Raw genomic sequence first — 6,975 nt, forward strand, 5'->3', positions numbered from 1 at the left:
AAAAACCAGGCGGATGAAGCCTTTCGCGACCTCAAGCGGGTAATCTCGAGCCTGCCAATCTTAGCAGCCCCATCTGAAAGGGAACCCATACTCATATACATCGCAGCGACCACTCGAGTGGTCAGCGTAGTGTTGGTAGTTCAGCGCAAAGAGGAGGGCAAGGCCCTGCCAGTGCAGCGCCCTGTCTACTACCTTAGTGAGGTCTTGTCCGCCTCTAAGCAGAACTACCCTCATTATCAGAAAATGTGTTATGGTGTTTACCTTGTTGCTAAGAAATTAAAACAATACTTCCAAGAGCATGCCATCACTATGGTGAGCACTGCTCCGCTATCAGAGATCATGGGCAACCATGATGCCATGGGCAGAATCGCCAAGTGGTCCATCACCATGGCGGACCACGACATTCGGTACGAGCCTCGCACTGCCATCAAATCACAGGTGGTGGCCGACTTCTTAGTCAACTGGGCCGAGACCCAGTTCGAGCCACCGCCTCCGGACTCCACGCATTGGCGGATGCACTTCGACGGCTCGAAAATGCGGACAGGGCTGGGAGCCGGCATCATCTTGACGTCCCCGAAAGGGGACCAGCTCAAGTACGCTCTCGAGATCCATTTCGCCGCCTCCAACAACGTCGCTGAGTACGAAGCACTGGCTCACGGGCTCCGGCTTGCCAAGGAGATTGGCATCCGGCGGCTCATATGCTTCGGCGATTCGGACTTGGTGGTGCAGCAAGTCTCGGGCGAATGGGACGCCAGGTAAGCCAACATGGTAAGCTACCGCTTCCTCATCCAGCAACTCAGCGGCCCCTTTGAGGGTTGTGAGTTCCACCATGTTCCCAGGGCGGAAAATGAGGCGGTAGATACGCTGGCAAAGATCGGCTCCACAAGGCAGGCCATCCCAGCTGGCGTCTCCCTCGAGCAACTCCACAAGCCGTCTATCAAACCGTCTCCGGAGTCGGCATCAACCTTCGTGCCAGCCGACTCTACAACACAAGCGCCGCCGGCTTCGCCAGTTATGCCGGCTACGGACCCCACGCCGGCTGTACTGGCGGCACCGGCTCCAAATATGGCACCGACTGAATCTACGGTGCAAGCGCCGTCGGCTCCACCAACTACGCCGGCCTCAGATCCTAATCCAGCTCCATTGGTCCACCCGACTCCAACAACGACACCAGCTACAACGACAACCCCGGCTCTGCCCGGGCTCGAATCCTCCCAGTGGGTGGACGTCATGGAGATAGACGAGGAGCCGGCTGCAGCAATAGCACCGGAGACGCCATCAAGCTCACGGGCTGCAGAAGCCCCCAACAGTCAAGACGAAGCGGAGGGGACCCTTGTGTCGGCTCCATCATGGGCTCAGGACATTCTGGCTTTCCTTCTTCGTGGCGAACTTCCTCAGAATGAGGCGGAGGCGAGACAGACCCAATGCAGGTCCGCCGCCTACGCCATCATCAATCGCGAACTGGTGCGACGCAGCACGACCGACGTGTTCCAATGCTGCGTCGAATCAGAAAAAGGGCAGGAGATCCTCAGGGACATCCACCAGGGGGAGTGCGGGCATCATGCCGCCTCTAGAACCCTGGTGGCCAAAGCATTCCGCCATGGATTCTACTGGCCCACGGCCCTCGAGGAGGCTGTGGATCTAGTGGACAAATGTGAAGGCTGCCAACGCTTCAGTGCACAAAGCCATATGCCGCCTTCAGCGCTGAAAACCATTCCCTTGTCATGGCCATTCGCCGTCTAGGGACTGGACATGGTTGGGCCCTTCAAGACGGCTCGTGGAGGAATGACGCATCTTCTGGTAGCCGTCGACAAGTTCACCAAGTGGATCAAAGCCAGGCCTATCAAAAAGCTTGACGGCCGCACGGCTGTCAGGTTTATCACAGACATCTCTGTCCGATATGGCGTCCCCCACAGCATCATCACCGACAATGGCACCAACTTCGCCAAGGGCGCCTTGGCGCTCTACTGTTCCAAGGTAGGCATCTGGCTCGACCTGGCCTCAGTGGCACACCCCCAGTCAAACGGCCAAGCGGAGAGGGCCAACGGCCTGATCCTAGCCGGCATCAAGCCAAGGCTGGTGGCACCACTAGTCAGGTCAGCCGGCTGCTGGATCGAAGAACTGCCGGCTGTACTATGGAGCCTCCGCACCACGCCCAACCGGTCGACCGGCTTCACTCCATTCTTTCTGGTATACGGGTCTGAGGCCATCATTCCCACGGATGTCGAATTTGACTCACCTCGGGTCACCCTATACACAGAAACGGAGGCGAAGGAGGCCAGAGAAGATGGTATGGATCTCCTCGAGGAAGCAAGGGACTTCGCTTTGAGCCGGACGACCATCTACCAACAGAAGCTGAGATACTACCACAGCAAAAGGATCAAGCCACTCTCTTACAGGGAGGGAGACTTGGTCCTTAGAAGAATGCAGCACATTAGCGGCCAGCACAAGCTCTCACCCCCCTCGGAGGGACCCTTCATCGTCAGTAGGGCGTTACACAACAACGCTTACTACCTAATTGACGCCCAGAAGCCAAGGAAGCGCAAGAGGGACGACTCCGGCCAGGAAATGGAGCGCCCATGGAACGCGGCGTTGCTTCGCCTGTTCTATTGCTAAAAGGCAGAAGACAAGCGAAGGGAAGAGCATACACATGTATCTTCCTCCCACTTCGGGAAACAAAGAAGGCAATAAAAAGGACATGCTCCATGTTTCTTTCTATCAAGAGTTCTCGCTCATGTGTATGGGCTACACATCGTACCACCTCTTGCCGGCTTACTTAAGCTCGGAGGCTACGCAGCGCAGCCCCTTGCTAGCTTTAAACAAGCTCGGGGCCTCGCTAGCCGCTCAGACGGTCAAATCCTTATAGTCGGGCACATAGTGTACCGGCTGAATCCCGGTCCATCGCTTGAACCTGCGGGCTGGCTCCGGTCGCTAGGTTCACGATGTGACGCCGGGTCAGGTCGAATACATGCACAGTCCGGCTATACTTGGGACGACCGGCTCGGGCCGGCTCGATCGTATATACGATCCCATTCAAGACTCAAGATGACCTCTGACTGCCGGGAACAACTAATATGGCGAAAAAAGCAGGATCCATGCTTTCTCTTGCTAAAAGAGTTTTCACTCAGTGTACGGGCTACACCGCGTACCACCTCTTGCTGGCTTGCTTAAGCTCGGAGGCTACGCAGAAAAAAGCAGGCTCCATGCTTTCTCTTGCTAAAAGAGTTTTCACTCCGTCTACGGGCTACACCGCGTACCACCTCTTGCTGGCTTGCTTAAGCCCGGAGGCTACGCCGCGCGGCCCCTTGCTAGCTTCAAACAAGCTCGGGGGCTCGCCAGTCGCTCGGACGGTCAATCCTTGTAGTCGGGCACATAGTGTACTGGCTGAATCCCGGTCCATCGCTTGAACCTGCGGGCACGCTCCGGTCGCTCGGTTTGCGGTGTGACGCCGGGTCAGGTCGAATACGTGCACAGTCCGGCTATACTAGTGACGACCGGCTCGAGTTGGTTCATTCTAGCCGGCCTCTGATTGGCTTATGTCTTGTTCTTTATGTCTTGATGGCTTCGGATAAGAGAACTCAACCAGGAATCAAAAGACAGGGTCATAAGACAACACGCTTGGTGATGAATATAATGCTGAATATATACATTCATAAAAAGCATTGGCCCACGGCCCACGTTCGTTACATCCCTCCGGGGGTAGAAAAAAAACACAAAGGGACGTCAGTTACGGGACAGCGGCCTCAGGGGTCGTCTCGGCTGCCGCTCCTGATGTGGTAGCATCGCCGCCTCCGGCTCCTCCCGAGGTAGATGCGCTGTCTCCCCTGTTGCGGCCCCCGGCTCCGCTCATCCCGGAGTCGGCATACACCCCACTGCTGGAGGCGGCAGCAGATTCCGCAGCCTAGGCCGCCTCCTCGGCGCTGCCATCGACGTCGTAGGGCTAAAGGCCGTGCAGATCCTCAGCGATCACACCGTCGTTCTCGCCCCGCTCCAAGACGAAGTCATCCCAGCCGACGTACTCGGCGACGGCGCTGCCTCTCACCCGGAGCTCCTCGTCCATGCCTTGCAGCTCCGCCTCGGAGCTGTCGCGCTGGGCAGCCAGCTTGCGCAAGTTCAGGTTGCGATACCATGACTTGGCCAAGCGTAGGGCCATATAAGCCCCAGACCGTGCGGGGGAGGCTCGCCAGGCGTCCAGGCGCTCTCCACTCGCTGCGAGCCAGCGGGCAAGCCGACTCATGGTCGTCGGCTCCACGCCCTCCGGCCACAGGGTCGCCACCATCGACGAGCCTGCAACCTGGAGCTGAGTCACAGACTCGCTCAAGACGTGCAGGCGGGCCCGAAGGCCCACGCCGATCTCCTCGACGCTCCAGCCAGAAGTAGTATGTACCTCCTGCCCGGCCACGCGGTGCTCCTCGCGCACACCTCAACGGCGGTGTCGGCTGCGACCTGGGTCTCGGAGAAGAGATCTGGGGTAAAGATAGCCGGGACGTAAGAACACAACAAGAGGAGGAGATGGCCAAAAAACCAAACGCAAAACAAGGGAAGGAAACCTACGCTGGAAGGCGCCGTCGGTCTCATGAAAGACCTCGAGGACCTCGCGCTCCCGCACCTCACTCGCATGAGTGAGGCGGGCGATTTCCTCCTAGAGGGTCGCGGCGGACTCCAACGCCTTACCCAACTGCGTTTGCTTCTGGGTAAGGGCTTTGTCCTTCGCCTTCAAGGCGGCGTCCTTGAGGTTCGCCTCCTCAAGATGATGCGACGTGAGGCGGTCCATGTCTGCAGAGTAGGAGGCTTCCTTCTCCTGCAGCGTGGCCTGCAGCCGCTCCAACTCAACCCGGCCGGCCGCCTCGAGCTCCTTCTTCTCCGCCTGAAGAAGGTCCAGCCGCTCTTGGAGCCGGCCGCCTGCTTCATGAGGGGCATCACGCTCCGCGGCAGCCTCGCCTAGCCGGAATTCAAGCTCGGTGATCCGGCTATCAGTCCCCAGGTGCTCGTCCCGAAGCTCGTTGTACGCCTGTGTCTGAGCATCGTATAGCGCCTGCCAAAGGGGAGAGAAAGGGAACATGATTAAGATTCGACCTGGTTAAAAGCATAACCAGCCCGATTCTCGGGGGCTACACCCAGTGGGTGCGCTTGCGCGCCCCCACTGAAGAAAGATATGCAGAAGAAAAAGGCCTCCAAGAGATTCGGACTGGTTGGCAATCAACCCGCCCGATTCTCGGGGGCAACACCCAGTGGGTGCGCTATCGCGCCCCCACTGACGTCAAGAGAGGAGAAAAAAGCAAAGAAAATTCAAAACAGGCAAGGCCTACCTGGGTGCGGGCTTCCACGTGCTCCATGTCACCGCATACCACGCGGGCCGCCTGCTCCACCTTCGACCGGCCGCTGTCAAACAACGTCACCAGCTCCGGCACGCCGGACAGAACGGTGCCAGCAGAGATTCACAGGCGGGCCGCGTTCGTCGCCCGCCACGACTTCATGGGCCGACTCCCAGGCCGCCCCCCTGCCCTTGGCACGACAGGGCCCTGCTGGGGGACGATGATGGCGCCGGCTCAACCGCCGGCTCGGGCGCCGCCCCAGCCGGCGCTACTTCCTCCACAGGATGCGATGAGCCGCGTCCAACGCATCCATGGTCGCCCCTGGGGCGTCAGGGGCCGCGTCCGACACGGCCAGATCCAGCACGGGCACATCAGGAGCTGCTTCGGCCCGGGGAGAAACCGGGACCGTCTCCAGGTCCACCAGCTCTGGGGCTGCCGGCTCAGACGGCTGGGTCCCTTCGGTCCTCGGGGTTGGCCCGGAGGCGGCCTCGCTAGCTGGCTCCTCCACACGGGCGTGTGCGGTGGGGTCCTGTCTAGCCTCGCATGCTTCTCCGCCGGCCTCTCGACCCGGCTGGGGCAAGGCGGATCCACGGCGACCTTCCCCGCAGCTGTGTCCCACCGGCGCTTGGACTCTATCTCCAGCTCCGTGTTGGCAGCATCAGCCGCTGCCCAGCCGGCCCGCTCGGCCGCAGAGGCGGTGTCTTCATCCGCATCCTCCGCCTCCCTGTCGAGCCAAGCTTCTCAGGAACAAAGTTCATCTCAAAATACAGAAGAGAGAAAAGGAGGAAACCATACCCGACAACTACCGGGACCTGCTTCCGGCCACCGCCAAGGCGCCTTTTGGCACCGTCTGCCCGCTGCCCGGCTGGAGGGCCTGGCGCCGGTCGCTTAAAAACCGGCCGGGATAGTGTGGCACCCTTGTCCTTCCTCCCGACTGCCTCGTCAGCGGCGGTCGCTCCGCTGCCTTGACGCCGACCGCGCAACGGTAGTGGGCCGGTGACCTCCTCCACCTCGTCGGAGTCTCCTTCGAAGGCTGCATCAGAGCAGAATGAGGCTTCCTCATCGTCGTCCATCCAGTCTGCTAGGGCGTGCCACGGGTACTCACCGAACAGCTCGGTCCCTTCCGAGTCCAGGGGATCTCCGTGCCGGCGGAGGAGTCCGAGCGGGGCTCCATCGCATCCTCATCCTCCATCTTGGAGGCGCCGGACGCCTCCATGTCGGGAGCAGGCTGAGGGAGGGACCCCTGCAGGGTCTGGAACATCTACAAAAAAGGAATTCAACCTGGCTCAGCAAACGCCACCGGCTTCAAAACAAAACGACAGAAAAGAAGGGAGAAAGGCTACCATGGGAGGCGGATGAGCCCGGTTGAACGGGGCCATCCCCCACGTCCATTCCCCACCCTCATCCATACGGGTGGTGTAGATCACGTTCACCCTCCATGCCATAGCGCCCGAGGTGAGCCTCTTGATGGACAGCCGGCACGGATCAAGCCGGCCGCTCATCTGGCAGACCAGATGCGGCCACCTCTGCAGAGGCAGAATCCGATGAACCACCATGGCGGTGAGAAGGTCGCGGCCGAGGAGGCCGCTCTCCCTCAAGATATCGAGGTGGGCGTGAATGAGCCCCACCTCAGGATGCGGCTTGGGGGTCTTCGCGTCCC

The sequence above is a fragment of the Hordeum vulgare genome, chromosome 7H, assembly GCF_904849725.1.
Source record: "Hordeum vulgare subsp. vulgare chromosome 7H, MorexV3_pseudomolecules_assembly, whole genome shotgun sequence".
Classification (NCBI taxonomy): domain Eukaryota; kingdom Viridiplantae; phylum Streptophyta; class Magnoliopsida; order Poales; family Poaceae; genus Hordeum; species Hordeum vulgare.